The sequence below is a fragment of the Aquarana catesbeiana genome, linkage group LG08, assembly GCF_042186555.1.
Source record: "Aquarana catesbeiana isolate 2022-GZ linkage group LG08, ASM4218655v1, whole genome shotgun sequence".
Classification (NCBI taxonomy): Eukaryota; Metazoa; Chordata; class Amphibia; order Anura; family Ranidae; genus Aquarana; species Aquarana catesbeiana.
In genome coordinates this window covers 64,232,576-64,259,947 of record NC_133331.1, presented here as the reverse complement: position 1 = coordinate 64,259,947, position 27,372 = coordinate 64,232,576, and the positions used below count along the sequence as shown (strand labels likewise).

The 27,372-nt window shown below is 42.9% G+C and overlaps 1 protein-coding gene across 3 annotated transcripts in view; it reads right to left on the bottom strand.

Annotated features, from left to right (window-relative positions):
• Positions 1-27,372, bottom strand: part of SORCS1 (sortilin related VPS10 domain containing receptor 1) — a 1,093,315-nt gene that overhangs the window by 50,213 nt on the left and 1,015,730 nt on the right. The gene's annotated exons all lie outside the window — the stretch shown is intronic.

The following is a 27,372-nucleotide window of genomic DNA, read 5'->3' as shown; positions in this document are numbered from 1 at the left end:
AGAGAGGTCGGAACCAATAGAAATAATAGTACTATAAAAATATATAACCTATCCTCACATACTCTCACTCCGTCTGAAGAAATGCTACTTCGGAAAGGCCTAGGTTTCTCTCCAACTATAGGCCCAAATAAGTTTGGTCTTTTCAAAGATCTACACCGTTTTATACGGTTACTAACTCTAAAACGTCACTATGCCCCTAACCCATTAGCCTTATATAAAAAAGATAGGAAAGAGGCTACGTCCACATCTTCCATAGAACTTGATGAAGTGGCATTACAGGCCCTAGAGGATTTATGGGCCGAAGGACATACAGAGGGCTTTGTACCCTCTGCTTGTCTAGAACCATCAGTAATACATACTCCTTTTCGGCCCAAATCAACTTTTTTTCCAACTAATTCAAAGGGCCCTTATATTGAAACCTACTACCAAGCGGTATATAAAGATTTTCTATCACTATGTGAGAATCCTAGTAGACGGAAACATCGGAATTTGAATAGATGTGAGAATTTAGCCTTGAAAGAGCTAATGTCCAATACCAAAATCATCATTAGGCAGGCAGACAAGGGTGGAAGTTTGGTGATACAAAATCGCACCGACTACATCAAAGAGGCCAGCAGACTGTTAGCTGACACTGATACATATCTGAAACTACAGTCTGATCCTCTTCCAGAATTCCAACTAGAATTAAAGTCGCTTGTCCAAGAAGCGTGGCATAATGGAGTACTTACCAATAAAGAAAGACAATTCTTATTACCATCTGAATGCAGTACCCCCTACTTCTACCATCTCCCAAAGGTCCACAAATCCTTGGTGGACCCCCCTGGGAGACCAATTGTAGCTAGTACAAATAGCTTCAGTAATGGTTTGTCAATGTACATCGACTATTGTCTCCAACCCCTTGTGTGCCAGCTACCGTCCTATATTAACCACTTGAGCCCCGGACCATTATGCTGCCTAAGGACCAGAGGTCTTTTTCCAATTTGGCACTGCGTCGCTTTAACTGCTAATTGCGCGGTCATGCAATGCTGTACCCAAACGAAATTTGTGTCCTTTTCTTCCCACAAATAGAGCTTTCTTTTGATGGTATTTGATCACCTCTGCAGTTTTTATTTTTTGCACTATAAACGGAAAAAGACAGAAAATTTTGAAAAAAAATGATATTTTCTACTTTTTGTTATAAAAAAAATCCAATAAACTAAATTTTAGTCATACATTTAGGCCAAAATGTATTCGGCCACATGTCTTTGGTAAAAAAAATGTCAATAAGCATATATTTATTGGTTTGCGCAAAAGTTATAGCGTCTACAAACTAGGGTACATTTTCTGTAATTTACACAGCTTTTAGTTTATGACTGCCTATGTCATTTCTTGAGGTGCTAAAATGGCAGGGCAGTACAAAACCCCCCCAAATGACCCCATTTTGGAAAGTAGACACCCCAAAGAAATTGCTGAGAGGCATGTTGAACCCATTGAATATTTATTTTTTTTGTCCCAAGTGATTGAATAATGACAAAAAAAAAAAAAAAAAAAAAATATTTACAAAAAGTTGTCACTAAATGATATATTGCTCACACAGGCCATGGGCCTATGTGGAATTGCACCCCAAAATACATTTAGCTGCTTCTCCTGAGTATGGGGATACCACATGTGTGGGACTTTTTGGGAGCTTAGCCGCGTACGGGGCCCCGAAAACCAAGCACCGCCTTCAGGATTTCTAAGGGTGTAAATTTTTGATTTCACTCTTCACTGCCTATCACAGTTTCGGAGGCCATGGAATGCCCAGGTGGCACAAAACCCCCCCAAATGACCCCATTTTGGAAAGTAGACACCCCAAGCTATTTGCTGAGAGGCATATTGAGTCCATGGAATATTTTATATTTTGACACAAGTTGCGGGAAAGTGACACTTTTTTTTTTGCACAAAGTTGTCACTAAATGATATATTGCTCACACAGGCCATGGGCATATGTGGAATTGCACCCCAAAATACATTTAGCTGCTTCTCCTGAGTATGGGGATACCACATGTGTGGGACTTTTTGGGAGCCTAGCCGCGTACGGGGCCCCGAAAACCAAGCACCGCCTTCAGGATTTCTAAGGGTGAAAATTTTTGATTTCACTCTTCACTGCCTATCACAGTTTCGGAGGCCATGGAATGCCCAGGTGGCACAAAACCCCCCCAAATGACCCCATTTTGGAAAGTAGACACCCCAAGCTATTTGCTGAGAGGCATGGTGAGTATTTTGCAGCTCTCATTTGTTTTTGAAAATGAAGAAAGACAAGAAAAAACTTTTTTTTTTTTCTTTTTTCAATTTTCAAAACTTTGTGACAAAAAGTGAGGTCTGCAAAATACTCACTATACCTCTCAGCAAATAGCTTGGGGTGTCTACTTTCCAAAATGGGGTCATTTGGGGGGGTTTTGTGCCACCTGGGCTTTCCATGGCCTCCGAAACTGTGATAGGCAGTGAAGAGTGAAATCAAAAATTCACGCCCTTAGAAAGCCTGAAGGCGGTGCTTGGTTTTCAGGGTCCCGTACGCGGCTAGGCTCCCAAAAAGTCTCACACATGTGGTATCCCCGTACTCAGGAGAAGCAGCAGAATGTATTTTGGGGTGTAATTTCACATATTCCCATGGCATGTTTGAGCAATATATCATTTAGTGACAACTTTGTGCAAAAAAAAAAAAAAAATTTGTCTCTTTCCCGCAAATTGTGTCGCAATATAAAATATTCCATGGACTCGACATGCCTCTCAGCAAATAGCTTGGGGTGTCTACTTTCCAAAATGGGGTCATTTGGGGGGGGGTTTGAACTGTCCTGGCATTTTATGCACAACATTTAGAAACTTATGTCACACATCACTCACTCTTCTAACCACTTGAAGACAAAGCCCTTTCTGACACTTTTTGTTTACATGAAAAAGATATTTTTTTTTCCAAAAAAATTACTTTGAACCCCCAAACATTATATATTTTTTTAAAGCAAATGCCCTACAGATTTAAATGGTGGGTGTTTCATTTTTTTTTTTCACACAGTATTTGCGCAGCGATTTTTCAAACGCATTTTTTGGGGAAAAAACACACTTTTTTAAATTTTAATGCACTAAAACACACTATATTGCCCAAATGTTTGATGAAATAAAAAATATGATCTTAGGCCGAGTACATGGATACCAAACATGACATGCTTTAAAATTGCGCACAAACGTGCAGTGGCAACAAAATAAATACATTTTTAAAAGCCTTTAAAAGCCTTTACAGGTTACCACTTTAGATTTACAGAGGAGGTCTACTGCAAAAATTACTGCCCTCGATCTGACCTTCGTGGCGATACCTCACATGCATGGTGCAATTGCTGTTTACGTTTGACGACAGACCGCCGCTTGCGTTCGCCTTAGCGCGAGAGCAGGGGGCGACAGGGGTGCTTTTTTTTTTTTTTTTTTTTTTTTTTCTTTATTATTTTTTTGCTTTTTTATCTTATTTTTAAACTGTTCCTTTCATTTTTTTTTTTTTTTTAAATCATTTTTATTGTTATCTCGGGGAATGTAAATATCCCCTATGATAGCAATAGGTAGTGACAGGTACTCTTTTTTGAAAAAATTGGGGTCTATTAGACCCTAGATCTCTCCTCTGCCCTCAAAGCATCTGATGACACCAAGATCGGTGTGATAAAATGCTTCCCCAAATTCCCAATGGCGCTATTTACATCTGGTGAAATCTAAGTCATAAAATGCTCGTAGCTTCCGGTTTCTTAGGCCATAGAGATGTTTGGAGCCACTCTGGTCTCTGATCAGCTCTATGGTCAGCTGGCTGAATCACCGGCTGCATTCTCAGGTTCCCTGTTGAGACAGGAGAGCCAGAGAAAAACACGGAAGACGGTGGGGGGGGGGGGCATTCCCTCCCACGGCTTGTAAAAGCAGTCTAGAGGCTAATTAGCCGCTAGGATTGCTTTTACATGAAAGCCGACCGCTGGCTGAAAATGATACCAAGATGATACCTAAACCTGCAGGCATCATTCTGGTATAACCATTCAAAGTCGTGAATGGCGTACCTGAAGACAAAAAAATGGTTAACAATAAAGCACAGTAAACGGTAAAGTATAAATAATTACATACCTGAAAAACAAACATGATAAAACATAATAACAATAAAACATTGCAGAATAGAATACAGTAAAAAAGAGCAGAACAAGAGAGAGAGAATAGAGAGAGAGAGAACAATAAAACGACAACTATTTTTTTTTATTTTATATATTTTTTTTTTTTTTTTACACTTTTTTTGTAACTAACTTTTATAACGGTAACCGGTTCCAGGTTCGGGTCTCTCAAAATGCGATGGCATCTTGGGAGACCCTGTGAAAGTGTGCCTAGTCTGTGCAATGCTGTACCCTACGCTAATACTCAACTAGTGAATGGTAGCGTTCAAAACATTCACCAATGCAAAGACCAGGATTGTCAGGACAGGAGGGACAATAATAGCGGGTGTCACGCCTATATCCGCGCTTGCTGCAGACACAACATCTTTTTTGGGGGGCGTTGGGTAGGGGTACTCGGGAGGACATAAAGAAAATGCCTCTCATGCAGCCGACTGCATTTGGTTGGGGATGTGAATGGGGGAAGTACGGGCGCTGCAGAAGTGGTGGGTTCCCAATTAGGATTGGCGAATGCAGCAGGAAGGGCACTATGGGCACGACGGGCCTGTGTTTGTCTTCTTGGTGGCAGCGCGACACTACTTGTGCTTGCCACCTCACCAGCTTGAACTGCACTTATGGGACTCGCCACATCACCAAGTGTTACTGCAGTGCTGGTTTGACTAAGACCGGGGTGTACTAGGCCGCTGGTGCTTGCCAGTTCACCAAAACGCTACCAAAAAAACTGTTAGCGATCGCAGGGATCAGGCCTGACTCTGCGAATGCTGCAGTTTAGTTTAGTGTTTTGTAAGTGACAGTGATCGATCGATACTGCACTTGGGTGGGCTGGGCTGGGCCGGGCGGAGGGGCAAAATGCAGGTGCTAGCAGGTATCTGGGCTGATCCCGCTAACACTGCGTTTTTGGGAACCCTAAACTGCTGGGGACGCTAGTATAGATCTGATCGGATCAGATATTGATCCGTTCAGATACTATACCACTAAGGGAGGCGTATGCTGCATGCGTGGGTGTTAGCGGTACTGGCGCTAATCTGACGCTGCTTGGGGCTGGTGCTTGCCAGTTCACCAAAATACTACCAAAAAAACTGTTAGCGATCGCAGGGATCAGGCCTGACTCTGCGAACGCTGCAGTTATGCATTTAGTGTTTTGTAAGTGTCAGTGATTGATCGATACTGCACTTGGGTGGGCTGGGCTGGGCCGGGCGGAGGGGCAAAACGCAGGTGCTAGCAGGTATCTGGGCTGATCCCGCTAACACTGCGTTTTTGGGAACCCTAAACTGCTGGGGACGCTAGTATAGATCTGATCGGATCAGATATTGATCTGTTCAGATACTATACCACTAAGGGAGGCGTATGCTGCATGCGTGGGTGTTAGCGGTACTGGCGCTAATCTGACGCTGCTTGGGGCTGGTGCTTGCCAGTTCACCAAAATACTACCAAAAAAACTGTTAGCGATCGCAGGGATCAGGCCTGACTCTGCGAACGCTGCAGTTATGCATTTAGTGTTTTGTAAGTGTCAGTGATCGATCGATACTGCACTTGGGTGGGCTGGGCTGGGCCGGGCGGAGGGGCAAAACGCAGGTGCTAGCAGGTATCTGGGCTGATCCCGCTAACACTGTGTTTTTGGGAACCCTAAACTGCTGGGGACGCTAGTATAGATCTGATTAGATCAGATATTGATCCGATCAGATACTATACCACTAAGGGAGGCGTATGCTGCGTGCGTGGGTGTTAGTGGTACTGGCGCTAATCTGACGCTGCCTGGGGCGAAGCATATCACCGCCGGGCGATCAGGGGGCTAAACCTTTATTCGGTAATAAACGGCGGGTGCCCTCACACTAAAAAAATAAACAAACTAACCAGCGTCACCCGTAACAGTTATACGGTGATCAGTGGTGAAAGGGTTAACTAGGGGGCCATCAAGGGGTTAAAACATTTATTAGATAGTATATGGGGGTCCCTGTCGCTATAAAACGCTGACGGCGAACCTAAATATTTACCTCACTAACTAGCATCACCAGCGACACTAATACAGCGATCAGAAAAATGATCGCTTAGCGACACTGGTGACAGGGGGTGATCAAGGGGTTAAAACTTTATTAGGGGGGGTTAGGGGGGTATCCTAGACCTAAAGGGGGGTAATATTCACTGTCCCAACACTGTAACTGTCACAAACTGACACCAATGCAGTAATCAGAAAAAAAAAAAAAAAAAAACTGCTGGTGTCAGTTTGTGACAGGGAGGGGGGGGTGATTGGGGGGGGATCGGGGGGCGATCGGGGGGGGATCGGGGTGTTTTGTGTGCCTGGCATGTTCTACTGTGTGTGTAGTGTTTGTGCACTCACATTGATGTCTTCTCTCCTCGGCGCTGCAACGGAATACCGAGCCGAGGAGAGATGACATCATTTCCTTTGCTGCTGTTTAGCATACAGCAGCAAAGGAAGTTATCTGATTGGCCGGCGGCGATCGCGAGGGGGGGGCCACGAACAATTGGCCTCCCCCTCACCTCCGATCGCCGGGGGACCAAAGACGACCGCCTCGGGCACCGGGGGGGGTCCGATCGGACCCCCCACCCGCGGAAGGCAAATCACGTATATATACGTGATTTTGCCTGTCCGTGCCACCTTGCCGACGTAAATCGGCGTGAGGCGGTCGTCAAGTGGTTAAAGACTCTAATGATGTAATCACTGCCCTTCAGAACTATTCATGGGAAGAGGGCTACTGGTGGGCATCTCTCGATCTGTCCTCTCTATATACCTCAATACCCCATGATATAGGTTTGAGAGCCGTTCAACATTTCTTGACCAAGAGTGGCGATTTCAATTCGTTACAGTCACAATTCCTGGTACAAGCCACCGAGTTTTGCCTAAGACGGAATTACTTTACGTTTGGAGAACAATTCTATCTGCAGCGTAGAGGTACCGCCATGGGAGCGAATTTTGCTCCGGTTTACGCGAATCTCACTATGGGCTACTGGGAGGAACATAACATCTGGGCTAACAATCCTTTTGCTGAACACATTGTCTTTTTTGGGCGCTACATTGATGACATTGTGGTCATTTGGAGTGGGAGCCCAGAGTTGTTTTCATCCTTCGTGGCCCATTGTAACTCAAATACACTTGGTCTGGCTTTCACCCATGTTATAGATTCTCGGGAGCTTGTATTCCTAGATTTGGTCCTATTCCATGACCAACAGAGGATTCTCACTAGAAATCATGTTAAGCCAACAAGTGGCAACTCCTATCTTCATTTTAGAAGTTGCCACCACCCAGTATGGAAACGCAATATCCCTAGTGGCCAATTTTATAGACTTAGACGAAATTGCTCGAAATTGGAAGACTATGTTGAACAGGGAACAGTGATGACTAAGAAATTCCAAGAGAAAGGTTATCCACCTGATCTTATTAATGACGCTTTCCTGTCTCATCTGAATCCCCCTATTAGAGACAAGCATTCGAGTGACAATTTAAGAACCAATCAGACAGTCAGATTTATTTCGACTTTTAATGAGAATTACAAATCCATCTCTAATATAGTTAGAAAACACTTTGGTATTCTTCATCTGGACCAACGCCTTGCTCCGGTGCTACCCGAGATCCCACAAGTGACGTTCCGTAAAGCACGCACCATAAAAAACTTGCTAGCACCCAGTAAAATAACAAATAAACCGTCCAAATCTTTCCTTGATATCAGGTCCTATTTTCATGACAGAAAGGGCATATTCCAGTGCAAAAAGAAGGGGTGCCTTACTTGCCAGTTTATCACTCATGGCACTAATATCATCACAACCAATACAGGCAAAAAATATGAGATTAGACAATTCATTACCTGTTCTACAGATTTTGTTGTATATGTTTTGCGTTGCCCTTGTGGGTTGGTCTACGTTGGCCGGACTATTCGTGCCTTACGGGCTAGAGTAGGTGACCACCGCAGACTAATTTCGAAGGGGTGCGATGAACATAGTGTACCCCGTCATTTCTTGCGTTTCCATGACAAGGACATCAGGTTCTTGGAGGTCTTTGTTATCGAAACTATCCCCAAAGGCACGCTAACCAATAATGAAAGATTCTCCCTGTTGTGCAAGCGTGAGGTCTTTTGGATCTACATGTTTGACTCGCTTGCCCCCAAGGGGTTGAACGAAGAACTAGAAACAAGTAGTTTTGTGTAATTTTAATGAGAGTCTATATATATACCTTTTAGATCATCTCTGGGTTAATATTGATTTTAATAGGTTTTTAATATGTTTGATTATGTTTTTTATAGAAAAATGTTAAGTTTTTATGTTGAAGTATAAACTATGTGTTCCTTGGTTATATATTGTGTTTATTTTCATACTTTTATGTGAAGTAAGGCACGTATACCCATTGGTAAATTGCTTGGAGCTGAGGGGGTTAACATTGGAGATCTTTGTTTCTTCCCTGTGCCTATTTCTTTTTTTTTTTTTTCCATTAAGCCCCTCCCCTTTCCCCTCCCCTTAATCCCCACTTACCTATTTAAACCCTGCGAGTTGCCTATTTTCCTTGACTATGACAAAGCGCTCATGCGCGAAACGCATCGTCAAGGCAACCTCTCTCCCCCCCCCCTACATGGCAGAGGCCCCAGCTTGAGTTCTTCACTGCGATTTTTCATCCATTCACTTTTTTTTTTTTTTTTTTTTTGTTTGTGAAGCCGCTTTTTTCACCAGCAAGCATTTCCTGCAAATTCACCATCTTCACTACCCCATCTGGGTGGGGCAGCTTCGCTTTTACATCCATTGATTCAATTATTTTATTTTTATTATATATATTTTTTTTTTTTTTTTTTTTTTTTTTTTTTACCCAGGTCTCACTGATGAGACTTCACCTCTGTGGAGACACGTCCTAGCCTAGCAGCGGTTCCGTTTTACTTCTCAGACGCTACAGCGGCTGCCCTGTGCTGACGTCATCCTCCATCGACACACAGCTCCGGTCAGGCTGTTCTCCGCACGGCGGAGCTACACATCTCCACACGGCGGCCACTTCACTTCTACTTCAGCCCGGATATTCCTCATGGCGCCAAGGTCTTCACCATATGAGGCAGCTCTGAGCCCTCTTACCTGCCTGTGAGTACTTTGACATATCTCCACCACCTTGCCTCCATTCACCTGATTTGAGCCCATATGTTTGCTTTCACACTTTACACAGCAGTCTCCGTATACTTTCATTAGATGGATCTCCGGTGGTAACCTCCTGCTGTTTGATGCCTCTGTCACCTTTTTGATGTCTATTTGATCACTTACAACATCACCAAGAGTCTGTAATTTTTGAATAGTTTTTATCGTGTGCTTTTTTGTTTTTAAACAGAGCCTCTGAACCTGGTTCTTTTGCAGTAAATATTGTTACTTTGGACTATTGCTAACCACTGGCTCATTATTGGTTCATTAAAAACCATAAACTTTTATACTTGTTGTATTTTGTTTTCCAACAATAGCCTGAGCGCTGGACATTTTATATGTTGCTTCCTGGTATGATCTGTTTTCACCAATTACAGTTTGTCTAGCAGCACGGGATATTACTATTATGTTTATTGTAGTTTCTAGTTTCCTGTTTCATCCCTGTATATGCATTAATAATTTTTGAATGGATGGTACAGGCTATACATCTATTTTATATGTTTGTTACATTCTCTGGGTGACCTACCACTGGCGCTAGGTTACTCTTCTCTGTGTTTTAAAAGCTGAATGTAAACACGGCTAAACGGATGTTTTTAGACATCCGTTTCTAGCTGTCAAGTTAAATCTTTCAGGAGAGGTTAAACAATGTCCCGTGTACATGAACCCTTAAATTGTATTTATTTTATTACAGATATGTATCTACAGTAGTGGCATCAATTTACATTCCTATCAGTCCCTGCCCTTGAGGAGCTTACGATCTAAGGTCCCAAACTCACATACATACTAGGGCCAGCATGTCTTTGGAGTGTGGGAAGAAACATGAGAACCTGGAAGAAACCTACAAAGGCACAGGGAGAACATTCAAACTCCGGGCAGGTAGCACCGTGGTTGGAATTCGAACTGATGCTCTTAGTGCTGCCAGGGAGAGGTGTTAACCACTTAGCTACTGTGATGTCCAAATCAAAAGCAAAATTTCTGTTTTTTACAGACTTTAAAGTATTATCACAGGATATAAAAATATATACTATTAAAAGGGGTCACAAGGGTCAAAAATGTAAGGGGGTCTGAATACTTTCTGTCCCCACTGTACATTCAGGTCACAAATTGAATAAGAAGAACAAATATTGCCTTTCAAGTCTTTATTGTCCTAGAATCCTTAGTAGATATCAGTCATATTTAGAAAAGAGGCCAGCAATGGCTGCCCTTGTATTTCTCTGTTTTTATACATTAATGCAGACATGAGGGATGCAAATAGCCCTCAAAGCTGACCTCTCCTGGAAATGCTAATAACCTAGATGTCATGTTGACCATCTCACTTTAACACTTTAGTGTCTTTTACTTTGATTTACTGACCTACTGTCCTGGAATAGGGATCAAGATAGGATTTTCAGTAGTTTCTCTGACTTTCTTGTTCTGTGTGCTTATTCTGAGTAAAAAGATTAAAATGGCCAATATACATTTATTTCTAATTTTAAAAGAGTTTACATTGGCAGCTTCAATTAGGGTCTTTTGAGCCATGTTGGTAGTCTCTCTTGCTCTGTGCTGGTGTTTTTGGTTGTCTCTCTTACTCTTTGGCGGTGGCCTCTGATGGTCTCTCTTCTTTCTTCTTGATGGCCTCTGGTGGTCTGTCTTGCTCTGTGCTGTTGGTCTCTGGTACTCTTTCTTGCTCCATGTTGATGACTTATGGGGGGTCTCTCTTACTTTACGTTTGTGGCTTGTAGGCAGGTGACTACTTTATGTTGTGGGTTTACAAGTATGGGAAGCAGGCAGTGAGGACCTTTATCATTATGCTGAAGCTACTCTTCGGGCTGCAGCACCTTTTTATGGGACCCATTCTTTAGAGAGATCACATGTTATGGACTTTTGTTGCTATGGACTACAATTGCGAAGGTATGGGTTGTACCATGCACTTATGCACCATTTTCTGTAGGCACCATTAGAGACAAGATATGTAGCAGCAAGATATGTACCAAATTATGGAGTGATGTACTGTACATACTGTATGTACACTGTACAAGTATACCAGTAAGGGGACTTTGATTAATTGAAGTAGTTGTCTGTGTCACTTACTGGAAAGAAGCAAGTGGGAGAACAAGGTGTGATGTTGGTGTATGTAAAAGAACCTTACTATGGGGAGTCTAAGCCATGTTAACCCTTCAGGTTAAGAAGCATAGCACCTATGAAAAATCAAGTGTGCCAAAATAACCCTTGTGGTTATGTGTACCATGTGAACATTTAGTGATCCTTTATGGTTGTGGAAGTAGAAGGCGAAGAACGAGTAGCAGCCGGCAGTGGAAGCTAGTGACGATGGTTGGTGACAGGAGCCCTGATGGTGAGGGGATAAGTGTATTTCATGTCCCCCACCTTGTGGCTTGGACTACATCTTGGAGTCAGCTGCTGTATAGGACTTGCCTAAGGACCTAGACTGGGATCAAGAGTGCCAGGCCTTGCCAATCAAAAGTACAGTGGCTTCCCTGTGTGCGCTAGGGTGTAATGTGTCTGGTGAAGACATGAGAGGGCTGGTGGAGTTGTACTCAGCATTAACTGCTAAAATCATTACAAAGTCTATTGCCGAGGCAAGTAGGAACAGACCTAGCCACTGGCTAAGAAGGGGAAGAAGGGGAGGCTAAGAAGGGGACGTGAATCTTCAGTAGGCCTGTGGGTCAAGCCCTGTGGGGGCTTCTAGTAGTGTCTCTCTCTCCATACGGGTGACCTCTAGTGGTCTCTTTTGTCCCATGTTGGTGGCCTCTGGTGGTCATTCTTGCTCCATGCGGGTGGCCTCTGGTCCTTATTTGCCCGATGGCAGTCTTTATTGCTCCATGTGGGTGGTCTCTGGTGCTCTTTTGCCCCATATTAGTAACCTTTGGTAGTGTATTTTGCTCCATGTTGATGGCTTCTGGTGGTATCTTTTGCTTTATAATGGTGGCCTCTGGTGGTGTCTCTGGCTCCATGTAGGTGACCTTCTCTTTTGGCCCATGTTGGTAGCCTCTAGTAGTCCCTCTTGCTCTATGTGGATGGCCTGTGGTGCTCATTTGCCCCATGTTTGTGGCCTCTGGCAGTCTCTTTTGCTCCATGTTGATTACCTCAGGTTGTCTCTCTTGCTCCATGTCGGTGGTTTCCGCTGGTCTGTCTTACATAACACTGGTTGTCTTTCTAACACCATGCTCTGGTGGCCTCTTGCACAATGTCATGCATTTCTTGAACTGGTTATGGTAAAACAGGGAGATATATTTGCAAACCTCTCCAGATTTTCCAATGAATTAAAACCTAGCTTCACCTGTAAAACCATACCTTTTTAGCCAAGCTAAATTTTTGGTATGGTGCATAGTTTCTCATCCCCATCTCTTTTGTGGGGAAGGGGGGAGAGTGATATACATCAGTTTGATGGTATACTAAATTATTTATAGCAGGAGTGTTATAAAGCAGATTAGGGAATGTTATGCTGCTTATTAGCATTTACGGCTGAAATGTCACTATTTAACCACACCACCATAAAACCACATAGACATTGCTGGCTATTAGATGCACGGGGGCTTTGGGCCCCACATTTTATGTCTGCCCTAGGGCCCTCAATCTCTAAAGCATTCCCTGAATAAAATAGATTTGAAAAATATGTACAATCATTATGCAACTATTACATTTTAAATAATGTAATTTATTTTATAATATCTTTTTCCGGGAACGGTGTTTAAAAGGCTGCAATTACATGTAATACACTAATATAACTCCCCTATACCAGTTTCTGTAGGACTGCGTTTAAGTTTTTTTTTTGTTAGATTTTGTAACTAGAGTAGGAATAGACAAATTCCCTCCTTAGAAAGGTGTTGCCAGCACAGAGCTCCACTTTGGAAGATTTACCCTTTATGCCTGTTATGGCGACAACTCTAGAATGTTGGACTTTCCATCACTTTCTGTCCTAATGACAATGGTCCTCAGGACAAATATAGAGCGTGTCACTGACAGAAATATGATCTAGCCTTTTCTTAAAGCTGAACACCAAGCAAACTGCTAAATAAACAGATACAATACATATGTTAGAGCTGTTTTACTTACCAAAGGATTTGTATTGTTGTCCATCCAGTCCTTTGAGTTACATGACAAAGCTCAGCCCTATTTAGCAGGTGAGGGGACCTGATCCTTCTCTGCTGCAGTTTCACCTTCACTTACAGGTCTCCTCCACACCCCCAGCCTGTGACAGCAAAAGAGAAGCAGGAGACTAGTGAGTCTCTGTCTGCTCTCTCTTACTAACAGCCTACTCATTGTACTGCAACTTGCCTGATTGGCTTCTTAGCTCCATCATCAGGGACACCCCTGATGACGTCACTCATGACGAAATGCGTAGGTGTGCTACAGTGATTCTGTTCTGAACTGATTGTATACAGGATGAAGGCTCCTCTAACTTGCCATAGTGGAGCACCTGCAATTTTACTACATACATGTGAGAGTATTTTATTAGCTTTTAATAAAGTATTTTTATGACAGTGAGCGCTATAGTTTACTGTTTCACTTTTGAGCTTAAAGGATGCACATTTTCCTGGATGACCTAACCCTTTAGTTACAATCATTGAACGGGATTTGTAGTTGCTCTGAGTGGTGTTTGATATACAAGCAAACTGGATTTGATTAAGGACAACCATTCTTCTGTACAAGTGTCTTTTGGGTCCTGGTGCCTGACATAAATGCGCATTTGACCTTTGTAGTGAGTGTCAATATTGGAGGTGAGCATTCATCCTTGGGTGGGGTTTGTGGAGGTCTGTTCACTTGGAGTGATTACGGAGAAAGTGTGATTTTTTTTTTTTTCTGCACCTTTTTTGGGACTATCCTGCAATTGGGACATTTTTCTTTATACAAATGTGAAAGTTTTCTTTTTGTTCATGATTTTGATTGTTTTGAGCAACACATGTTATATGCACTTTTGAGCAATATATTTTTTATAATACATGATTTCTACACCTTTACATCATTTTGAGTGTCATGGAATTTTGTTAACCACTTCCCCCTCAGTGGACATCATATGACATCCTTTAATTTGAGTGAAGATATCTGGATGATGTGTGCATCTACAGGCATCATCCAGATATATTTTGTTTTCAGCCGGTAATTCCCTCTGTAGTAATAGCCATCCTGGCGGCTATTTATCAGGTGGATTGCTCTAACAGACAGCGAGAGAGGAAGTGCAATCTGGGAGCCAGAGATCTGATCTGGCTGTGGCAGTGGTTTACTATAGAGCTGGTTGTGGACCAGATGGTCCTCAGACATCTTTATGACCCTGGGAGGCCAGAAGTGACATCATGACCTCACTTACGGCTCTGACAGATGTAAACACTGCCATTTTCTTTTGCTGCCAAAAATAATTTTCTTTTTTCAATCTCATGCTTTCCAGCATAGAAGGGAGATGTGGGGTTGTGTAGACCCCCGATCTATCCATCAAGAGGACCTATCATGCCTTTTTTCCTACTACAAGGGATGTTTACATTCCTTGTAATAGGAATAAACGTGATTAAAAAAAATAAAAATAAATGGAAAGTGTAAAAATAAAAAAATGTAATAAAAAAATAACAATAATAAAAACTTTTTTTTTAAAGCTCCCCCTGTCCCCTTGTGCTTGCACGCAGAAGCAAACGCATAAGTAAGTCGTGCCCACATATGTAAACGGCGTTCAAACCACAGATGCGAGGTATCGCTGCAATCATTATAGTGAGAGTAATTATTCTAGCACTAGACCTTCTCTGTAACTCTAAACTGGTAACTTGTAAACATTTTTAAAGCGTTGTTTATGGAGACTTTTAAGTACCATATTTGGGCGCCATTCCACGGGTGTGTTCAATTTTAAAGCGTGACATGTTTGGTGTCTATTTACTCGACGTAACATCATATTTTATGTAGCGATACCCCCGAAGGAGCTACTTCTGTTTGTTCAGTCCTTTACTCTGCTTTTTAACCCTAATAACAGCCTCAGCCCCCTCTTGCACACCTGGCAATAGTGTAAGTGCAATGACCCATGAGAAACACACACATTATGATAAAACACAGAAATTGTCTTTACTGCAATATTTCTGTGGCGGAATAACAGACAGTAATAGTATATATCAGGGATATGCAATTAGTGGACCTCCAGCTGTTGCAGAACTGCAACTCCCATGAGGCATAGCAAGACTCTGACAGCCACAAGCATGACACCCAGAGGCAGAGGCATGATGGGACTTGTAGTTTTGCAACAGCTGGAGGTCCGCTAATTGCATATCCCTGGTATATATTCAAGTAATCAACTAGAGATTAATAACTGAGATTTAAGTGCAATAGAGCTCTCAATTCTATATTCAAGCTGCTTTCAGGGGATTCCAAACCTGAGAATGTCCCCAAGAGCAGAGGCACAATTAAATGGTAAATAAAGCCCAATATGGCACTTCAAATTTAGATTGGTTACCTTTATTCAGATTGGCTCTATGAGTCCCGGCAGGAGGAGAGCAGAGGAATGACTCCCTTTGTGTCTGGCCTCTCTCTACTGTCCCCTGACACCACAGGCCCAACTTTACACACTTATTCAAGTCAGCAAGTAATGGCTTAACTTTATAAACTGTCCCACACACCCAAAGCATATGCAGAGCCCTGAATATGTGTGTGCGGATCCGTATGGCACTAACAGCTTCAGTCTTTTTTGAAGCAAAGATAAACTTTGGTGTCTTCAGCTAGCCACTTTTGTTGGTGCACTTTAACTCCTGGATAGCAGAGCCAAAAAATATAACTGGCCCAGATCAAGTGAAACAGACAGGATTTTGTTCAACAAGGTGAGAGGACATGGTGTCTGTATACAATGTCCCAGAAATGGATAGCCTTATCCCTTTATCCCTGTATTAATACAAGTGTCCGCAAGATGACTACCAGCAATGATGTCTGTATACAGTGTTCAAATAACTCTTTCTGTAGTGTAGTGTCTCTGTTCCCTGCAGATGGGCAGAAATGCTCTCTCACCAAATCCTGCCATCAGGGCCCAAGTGAACGTCCTGGAACAGGCAGGCTTTCATGGCGACCTGATCAGTCCCCCTCCCACTGGAACGGTTCACCGGTGGTGGAGATGCACCTCAATATTTACCAGGGATCCCCCTCTCTCAGGCTGGACATCCCAACTTGTGGCGGAGGCCTGAAACGCGCAGGGAGATCATCTGAGAGACAGCACCTCTCCCTCGGGTCTGGTCTTTTCCCTCCCTCATGGCTGACTGAACTTTACCTCAGGACACAAAATGGAGTCTTTTACTTTCCTGTCAGCAAAGCCTGCTGGGATTGGTATTTCTCCCTTTATACCAGTCTAAGGGGCCGTTTTGTGTGGGAACTGCATGTCCTAGAATCCATTGCGGCTCTCCCTGCAGTTCAGTACAATCTCTTCCATTGGCTGTTGTAACTGTGCCCTTAAAGCGGAGGTTCACACAAAAATGGAACCTCCGCTTTTCGGAACCCTCCCCCACTCCGGTGTCACATTTGGCACCTTTTAAGGGGGAGGGAGGTGCAGATACCTGTATAATACAGGTATTTGCACCCACTTCTGGGAATAGACTCCCGTGGGAGTCACACCCCTTCCCGTCCCCATCTCCGCTGTCTCCTGGGAAACACACAGGTCCCAGGAGATAGTGGGGACCAGTTAGGACGCACAGCGCGACTCGCGCATGCACAGTAGGGAACCGAGAAGTGAAGCCGCAACACTTCACTTCCTGAGTCCCTCACCGAGGATGGCGGCGGCAGCAGCCGAGAGCCGAGCAATTGATTGGCTTTGGCTGGCGACAGCGCGGGCACCCTGGACAGGTAAATGTCCATTTATTAAAAGTCAGCAGCTGCAGTATTTGTAGCTGCTGGCTTTTAATATTTTTTTTTTTTTTTAGGTGGACCTCCTCTTTAATTGGTTTTCCTCTTTCGTCCAATAGGGGCACAAGAGAGGCCACTGAATGCAGAGCTCTGTGTGTGTCACCTCATATTACATGAACTCAGTCAGTGAAAACAGGAAGAAGGGGAGGTGAAAAATCCCCCTTACAACTGCTAGCAGACAGCTCTCCCTAACTCAAGCTGGAAAGCCTGTGTACATCCTTCCAGCCAGCTTAGTGGGATTGCGGGTTATAGAGTGAGACACCCACTACATTTATATTTTACTAAAAAATTGGGTTTTATATATATATATATATATATATATATATATATATATATATATATATATATATATATATAGTGCTTTTTTTGCATTAAAATTCATTAAAGTGAATTTTTTCTAAAACAAAAAAGTATTTGAAAAACTGCTGCGCAAATACTGTATGACATAAAAAATTGCAACCTCCGTCATTGTATTCTCTAGGGTCTCTGCTAAAAGAAAATATATAATGTTTGGGGGTTCTTAGTAATTTGCTAGCAAAAAAATATTAATTTTTACACATAGGAGAGAAACGCCAGAATTGGCCTGGGCTGGAAGTAGTTAAACACATTTTTATATATCTGAGTTCAGTTTGTGAGAGCAGCACATTTTGCATAATATCTCAGCTCAGGGAATAGTCCAGGGGTTTTCTTTTTTGGTGTTTTTATTTTTGGGTAACTTGGATGGGGTTAGGGAATTTAGTGGGATTCTCCGAAACTATATGTACAAATAGGAGAACACTTCCTCTTCTGTAGAATTATTAGCCTGTAGCAAACTTGAAGAGATCAATCTATCTTTGGTGGAAAGTCCAAGCAAAGTCCTTTCACTAAGGATTAAATAGACTAAGCTCTGCAAGACACTGGATACTTTGGGGGGGGGGGCAAAAAAACTGGTGCAGCTCTGCATAGAAACAGATCCGCTTCCAGGTTTTATTGTCAAAGCCTGTTTGAACAAGCTGAGGTTAGAAGCTGATTGGCTACCATGCACAGCTGCACCAGATTCTGAGTGCTCCAGTTTTAGTAATTCTCTACGATGTCCCTTTTACACACACAGCCGACTCTCGAGGAATGGCCTCAGCACACAGTTTCTAGGACCTCCCTCTCTACTCACAAATGTCCTTGGAAAATTGATTGCCTCCTTCCAAATATTCTTGCGACACTTTCTCCTTGTGATACTAGGCTAGATCCTCAGATGACAGTCCCTCAGTCAGCTTTCTGCAACTTCCAGCAAAGTTCCAGGTAGCCCACCTGAGGCCTCAACACCCCCAGGCACATGGCAGGATGGCCTAAGGGGGAAAACAGCCCCCCTTAGACTGTGATCTCTTCTAAGGGAAAATACCTGGGTGCTCTCTGTCCCAGAGTATTTATACAGGCTCCTAGCTACCATCTGGGCCACCCTTCCCAGAGATGGACCAGGGCTGTATGAATATTTAGCTGTTGATTATTCTCTTCCTGCCCACTAATTTCCAGAGCTTTCTGGACTAATTGGGGGAAGCAGTCAATCCTGCAGCTATTGAAACATAGAACAGACCAAAACAATCAACAGAGCCACACTGGTTACAGTGAGCCAAAACGAATTTTGCCAAACGACAAACTTCAGCTCCACTGGATACAGTGGGCCAAACTAAATTTACCTAATCCTAGCACCTATCTAGGAGGGTGCTACATTAGTTTTGGACAGAACGGAGAGAGATCAGAACACCTGTCAGGTTTGTATTGTTGTCTGTCCCCCCCAATAGGGTGATCCACTCCCTCAGTTTGTCCCATTTACCGTTATCATCAGTAGATGGCCACACATGGATTGAAATTCAGCAGGCTCAGCAGGGACTGGCCGAGTTTTGATCCATCTATGAACATCATCGTTCTACCTACAATCTACGCAACCTCTGTCCAACCCAGGGCCGTAGATAAGGGGGTACCACCAATCCTCCTGTACAGGGCCTGGGCCAGCAGGGGGGCCCAGGCAACAGGGTGAATAGGATGTGGGCAGAGAGGGTGATCAGTGCAGCAGGGGACAATTACTGGAACAATTTCCCTGTATGACTCTGCAGTAGCTGAAAGCTGGCTTCTTCTCCTCTCCCTCCTGTTGACTTTCAGCTGCTGCAGAAAGAGTCATACAGGGGATTGGTTCCAGTAATTTCCCCCTCCTGTCACCCTGAATGTTTCCCCCTCTACCCATGCCCCCCGTGTGCCCCCCTAACCCTGCAGTACTGCTGGCTTCCCACCTCTTTTTGTTGCCGCCAGCTGCAAGCACTCAACAGGATCCTTCCAGATTGAGAGTGATGGAAGGGTCCGGTAAATATGTCTTATTTACCAGCCCCTACCATTCCTGAATGAACACAATTAGTGATCAGTACCGATTACTCACTGTGTTCATTCATAACTGATGCATTGACTGTATGGGGCCCCGTGTCAGGTTGGCTGTATGGAGCCCCATGGTTTCTAACAGCAGCCGAGGTCCAACCTTTCAACTTTCAGCTGCCCCAGGCACATCAGTATAAAAACACTACTCTGGTAGTTACGTTGGCTGAATCAAAAAATTATTTCATAAATTGAAAGCGTACATAAGTGTGCTTTTAAATATATATATATATATATATATAGATATATATATATATAGATATATATATATATCTATATATATATATATATATCTATATATATATATATATATTTCCAAGGTTGTTCTTCCAAAGCAAGCTAATCAAGACAAACAGATACAGGCAGATGCTGAAAATATCGATTTTCTTCTTCTTTCTCCAAAATGAGATTGTTGAAATTAAGCAAAAACACTTTCTATAACATAAAAGACAAGATGACTCAATACATCCAATCATTGCCACTGCCAACCAATCCCGGCTCAAGCCACTTTACTTTTTCTTTCCTTTTTTTTTTTTACCCCCTTCCCTACCCCCGGGACATTTTTTGCAGTGTAATTAACTTTGGCTTAATTAAATAATTGATTCTGAAAACATTTCTGACAGCAATTATGTAATTAAACCTGGAATGATTTAATTAAATAACGAGACTCCGAAAATGTGAGCCGACCCAACATTATCTCCTGACTAAATAGAGAAAGGTTAGGATGACGGAAGCAGCAACATTAGCAATTTTGGATTCATCACATGCCGTTAAAGCCTTACTTTGTACAATTGTGTTTTTCTTTCAAAGCTGAACTCGAACCGTTTCTTCAGTCTTGCACAGTTTGTACAGGCTCCTCTTCTGGACGTAAATGGCTTATTCTGATTTCACTGCACCCTGTGAACTTCTCACAATGTGCATTAGAAGCTGAAGCAAGTCAGATAGAACACACCTCATTTCCTGGCTGGAGGACATCCATTATCATCTAGTTCTTTCCTCCAAAGCCTGATTGTTCCTGGCCCCTCCCCTTTATTTTATTGGATTTCAATTGTTTCAATCATAGTGGCTCAGCATCACCTGTGGGTGTTGCTTAGGGTGGACTGTATGCCTAGGGACACCCACCCCTCCAGATTGACACCCACCCATCAAGGCTTTTTTACGTTTGCATAACTCCTCCCAAGAGCTGGCCCACTGCTTGCATTAGGGCTGAGGGCTCTTGAGAGGAGTACTGAGGTGGACTCTGTGCAGGCCAGTCAAGTTCCTCCACCCCAAGCTCGCTCATCCATGTCTTTATGGACCTTGCTTTGTGCACTGGTCCAAATCATTTGGTGGAGGGGTGTGGGGTTGTTTTTCAGGGGTTGGGCTTGGCCCCTTAGTTCCAGTGAAGGGAATGCCTAAGGCGTCAGCATACCAAGACATTTTGGACAATTTTATTCTCCCAACTTTGTGGGAACAGTTTGGGGATGACCCCTTCCTGTTCCAACATGTCTGTGAACCAGTGCACAAAGCAAGGTCCAATTCCTGACCTCAACCCGATAGAACACCTGAATTAGAGTGGAGACTGCAAGCCAGGAATTCTCGTCCAACATCAGTGCCTGACCTCACAAATGCATTTCTGGAAGAATGGTCAAACATTCCCATAGACACACTTCTAAACCTTGTGGACAGCCTTCCCAGAAGAGTTGAAGCTGTTATAGCTGCAAAGGGTGGGCCAACGCAATATTGAAACCTATGGACTAAGACCGGGATGCCATTAAAGTCCATGTGTGTGTAAAGGCAGGTGTCCCAATACTTTTGGTAATATAGTGTATATAAGCAAAATAAACTTCAACTTTGGGTTTGGGATTGAGTGAGGAAGAGTTTTTGTTTTTCTGTAATCCTGTTGTGGAGATGTTACCTTTCTTCCTGTCCCTGTAAGTGGGATTTGGGAAGGGAGGATAGTGGTGAATACAGATTTACTCTCACCAGTTCTTCATGACCTTTACAGTATACTTACTGTTGTCCAGAGTGGAGCCACTGCACAAACAGGGCCCTGTATTTAATGGCTTCAGGCACAGTCCCTAGGATAATTCCACACTGCAGTGGGCCTTATGATAGGGACCCTACTGCACAACAGGGTGTCCCATGCCCAGCCACCCCTACCTGCAAAATCTCTGTCACTGGCCACCACCACTCCACACCTGAACTGACTGTTCTTCCTTCTTGGCACTTTATACTTCATAACAAAGAGTTAACTAGTACATGTGTAGCGTTGGGATTTTTGCCATGTAATGCTATATAATAATGTAATGCTATTAGATTAGTATTTGGTTCCCTCTAGTGGCCAGAACATTTATGCTTCTTGTGACTTTGTTTACACATCCGAACATGCTGTAAAGCATATACAGGAAGTGACTTAAAGTTTTATCTGGAAAAGACTTACTTACCCACAGTGCCTCAGTTACCTACCCATGAGGCCAAGTGGAAGAACTGCTTGCTGGGTAGTGAAATAAAAGGGCCAGCACAGCCATGCTTGCTCTCTTCTTCCTGGGATGAGTGACCTGCCTGCAGGGACCTGTGTGGGAGTGTTCGGAAGAGCGCGGCCTGTTCGGCACGGAACGAGGTGAATGCCACTGGAGAAATGTTGGACACAGAGTGCTGGAATAGCGTGTGACCGAGTCAGAGGATCCAGGAAGCCTGAAGGAGCCTGACAAGAACCATCATTCATCTGACGGAATGGCGCGGTGTGTCGGAGCCCCTGGAATCGGGATTGAGGTCAAAGAAACGCAACAGGGCCTGGTGTGGTGAGAGGGCTGTTGCCCAGAATTTATATAAAGTACTTAACACGGTATAGACTAGTTTCACAGTGTTGCTGAGACCTGCAGTTCCATGGAGCGGTCTCATTTAAATAGACTGTGTTCAACCAGGCCTTAAAGCCTGTACTCCACTAGATATTGACTGACGGTGCATTCTCACAGAAGGAAGTTATAAGTGTGTTGCATAACTGGAATTGCTGTTATCCACTATTTTATGTTAATTTACCATCTACTAATTCTCTGGAATACAAATACTAGTATAATGGCTAGCTGAAGAAAGAAGACAAGAGACTATACCACTCACTGTAAGGCCTTGTGTTTCTGTTACATGCAAAGGACTGCATTACACCGCAGGGGGAGCTCTTGAGCAATCATACTGTGTTGTATTGTTTTAATAGCATTGCATAGTGTGTTGCTGGTTTAGTGTGTCTGCACGGCCGTACTGGAAGTGGGAAAGTGCCCAGTGTCAAGGTCTTAACACCCTGAGCATTAGTCCCACTTAGAGACATGCCCACACGAGTCATTTAAGTAATCCTTGAGTGATAATTATTTACATACACTTAGTTTATTATTGTATTAAGTCTGTGTACCAAAATTGCTGTTATAACTACTGTCTTAGACCAACCTTCAGTAAACTTACAGTTTGATCAAAATATAACTGGTGTGAGGTTTTGTTTTATTCTCAAAGCAGGTGGAGATAAAGACACCAAGGTAACGGTAGAGGTACAATATTTATATATGGTTATTGTTGGGTTGTTTCCTTATTATTGAGTGTCACACCAACACTGTTACACAGCTGCGTCAAGCAGGTTGAGCCAATTCATTGGGGGTTTAGAAGCAGAGTATACACCCGATAAATTACCAGCAGCTCCTTAGGGGGTAAGTGCTACACATGCACTCTGCTTCATAACCACAAGGGTCAACTTGTATTACACACTCGCTGTCCAATCCAGAGGGTTCGTTTCGACAGGTCCTCTTAATTCCCCAGTTCTTCAATACACTATGAATACACTTGTTAAGTCGCTTGATATTACATTCTGGACTAACTTAGACCAGGTAATGCTTCTTCAATAGCAACTGCTTTTACTTGATATTGTTGTCCAATGGTCTCCAAACTGTGGCCTAGGGGCAAAATGTGGCCCTTTGCTTGCCTTTCTTTGGCCTTTGAGACACTTTTCCTCCAGCTGACACCAATGATGAAGCACCATTCTTCCTACTGACATCATTGATGGGGTATTATTCCTCACACTCATACTAACAATGAGACCATATTCCCCCCACTAATGCCAATGTTGGGGCACTATTCCTCTCACTAAAACCAATGATGGAGCATTGTTTACTCCCACTGACGCCGGGGCATTTTCTACTCTTGAAAAGAGAGCTGGGTTCACACTGCTCCAAGCAGCCTGTGAGATATTATGCACTGCTGTGAGGAGCCGGGTGCCTGCCTGGTCCGCAGCCAAATCAGTCCATGGAAAAGAAGAAAGGTGGCAGCACGTCCAGGAAATAAAACAGTAGCTTTATTGAAGATCCATAAAAAGAGGAAACTAGACACACATACTGTATGGTCCAAAGGTGCTCAGTAGACGCGTTTCACACTGTCATGTGTTACTGTAATGAGTAAGCACAACAGTGTGAAATGCGTCTACTGAGTACCTTTGAGCTGTATGTGTGTCATGTCTCATCTTTTTATGGATCTTCAGTAAAGCTGCTGTTTTTAATTCCCTGGATGTGACACCAACTTTCTTTGTTTCCATTTTTTGCTCTCACTGGCCACACATGGAAGAACAGTAAACTGGCTCTTTGTTTTGAAAGTTTGGAGACCCCTGATGAAGTCAAACACATGTTGAGGTAGTACAATAGGCTTAATATAGGATCCTTAAACACATGGTTGTCCTCTCCCATCAGGTGCATTACACTGACTGTGGCTGTGCTGTACTATACCCCATGGTGCTGTACCCTATAATAAGCAAAGTCACCCTCCACTGACAAGGACAAAGTCCAGCTTTGGGAACTCTCGACAGGGTCCCATTAAAGGATAACTTCACCACTGTAGATTGTGGATCGTGTAGTAAAAGTTGGTCCTCACCGCATCATTCCCATGGAAAGACTGAACATGAGGTCTGGACCTCCTCCATATATCACTTCATAAATAGGAAGACACATCACAGCACAAAACCTTAACCTCTGCAGCACAAGAGTAAAACAGTAATCTTAAGTAGGCACCCCCTACAAGAGGTTGGAGCTGAAAATGCAACTGTTGAGATCTTACCTCCAGAGTCTTAGAGAGTCAAAGATGTTATGGTTCTTCAACCCCTAACTGCACTCAAACATCGAATTATCAGTCACCCAGGTCCTCACTCCTGAGTGCCATGTCCTAATTCACCCGCTAAATTACATTTATAAAAAACACTGCCATGCATAATAAGCCTCTTTCATTACTCCTGACTATTAAACCATGGCAATGGAAACACACGCAATAAAAAGGTTTTAATGTAATTCGGTGTAATTAATCCTGGGAATCTCAGTCATCTCATCATATTAATTTAAAAGTAGATTTCAGAGTAAATGAGCCCGCAGTAGAAACATTTAAGACAAATTTACAATGAAAATCATTACTGTATCTGAGTCGGCTAGACAGGATGGTGGCTTTCAATACATTCAAGTGAATGTCACGGGGAAAAAAAACATATGCAATACTTATCCACCGTACATGTACATTTCTTTATATTTTACTTTATATTTTATCCCTTTAAAGACCCTGAAGGTACAAAAAAAATACAAGTTGATTTGCCAGAAATGCACACAACTTTTTTTTTTTGTGGACTGACTTGGTGTCAGCCCTGTCCAGTGTCTTTTGCTAAACTATTCATCCATTTCCACTCTCAGATCTTAAGGCTAATCAGAAACTGCTGGCCTCCTGAGATGATTTGTAGACATGCAGTACAAGCCAACATCTTGATTTTAACCTTTGCATATAATAAAATATCCGGGGCTCTCTGTGGCACTTTTAAAGTCCCCCATTTCTGTTCTTTTTTTTCATTTATTCATTTTTTGGATGTGGTGCCATTAATATTGTGCTACATTTCTTCTTTGAATTTATGTTTAGGGTGGATATTTTTAGTTTGGGGGTTGCCCTTTATGGAATATTTTGTATTGCGCATGGTGCCATGATGGAGGTGGACTTTGGCTGGCTAAAATAAGCGCTATATAAACATTAAAACTATAGTTTTATGTAGATATATGTATCTATCTATCTATCTATCTATCTATCTATCTATCTATCTATCTATCTATCTATCTATATATATATATATATAAATATATAAAAATATACCCCCATAAAATCATTCCCCGCATCTATTACCTTTGGTACCACCACCCCCTCCCTTTAGAATGTAAGCTCTAATGCCGCGTACACACGGTCGGACTTTTCGTCTACAAAAGTCCAACGGACGCCGACGGACTAAAGCTGGCTGGTAATCCGTTCGTGTGTGGGCTTCTCCGGACTTTCAGCAGACTTTTTCAGCCTCAAATCCGACGGACTTTAGATTTGAAACATGCTTCAAATCTTTACGTCGTAACTACGACGGACCCGAAATCCGCTCGTCTGTGTGCTAGTCCGACGGACAAAAACCCATGCTAGGGCAGCTATTGGCTACTGGCTATGAACTTCCTTATTTTAGTCCGGTGTACGTCATCACGTACGAATCCGTCGGACTTTTGTGTGGTCGTGTGTAGGCAAGTCCGTTCGTTAGAAAGTCTGCTGCAAGTCCGCCGGAAGTCTGTCGGACAGGCTGTCGGACTTTTGTAGACGAAAAGTCCGACCGTGTGTACGCGGCATAAGAGCAGGGCCCTCCTGTCCCTTCTGTATTGAACTGTACTGTAATTGCGCTGTCCCCCCTCTACATTGTAAAGCGATGCATAAACTGTTGGTGCTATATAAATCATGTATAGTATAATAATAATATAATAATATAAATAGTGCCTTAAATAAGTATTCATACCCCTTGAAATTTTCCACATTTTGTCATGGTACAAGCAAAAACGTAAATGTATTTTATTGGTGTTGATAGACCAACACAAAGTGGCACATAATTGTGAAGTGGAAGAAAAATGTTAAATGCTTTTCAAATTTTTTTACAAATAAATATGTGAAAAGTGTGGTGTGCATTTGTATGCAGCCCCCTTTACTCTGATACCCCTAACTAAAATCTAGTGGAACCAATTACCTTCAGAAGTCACCTAATTAGTAAATAGAGTCTACCTGGGTGTCATTTATTCTCAGTATAAATACAGCTGTTCTGTAAAGCCCTTTGTTAGGGTTTGTTAGAGAACCTTAGTGAACAAACAGCATCATGAAGGCCAAGGAACACACCAGACAGTTCAGGGATAACGTTGTGTTCGATCCTGTGTGGGCTTCATCGGACCTTTTCTGTCGAAAAATCTGTCGGACTTTAGAAATAGAACATGTTTCAAATCTTTCCAACGGACTCGAGTCCGATCGAAAAATCTGTTCGTCTGTATGCTAGTCCGACAGACAAAAAAGGACGCAAGAGCAGCTATTGGCTACTGGCTATCAACTTCCTCATTCTAGTCCGGTCGTACGTCATCACGTTCTAAACGATCGGACTTTGGTGTGATCGTGTGTAGGCAAGTCCGTTTCGTTGGAACTCTGTCGGAACTCCGTTGAAAAATTCTTCGGAGTTCAGTCCGACGAAAAGTCTGGTCATGTGTACACGGCATTAGAGTCTGCAAAAGACTTGAGATCGGGTTGGAGGTTCACCTTCCAGCAGGACAACCAACCCTAAACATACAGTCAGAGCTACAATGGAATGGTTTAGATAAGGGGTCTCCAAACTTTCTAAGCAAAGGACCAGACTGTGTTAGTGGGTATAGAAAATGCTCTGGCATCGGTGCCCCATCATTGGTTTTATTGGGAAGTGTAGTGTCCCTTCGTTGGTATCAAACGGAAGAATAGAGCCACATTGATGGTGTCAGTAGAGAGAATGGTGTCCCAATATAAAATATTATATGCAGTACAGTATATA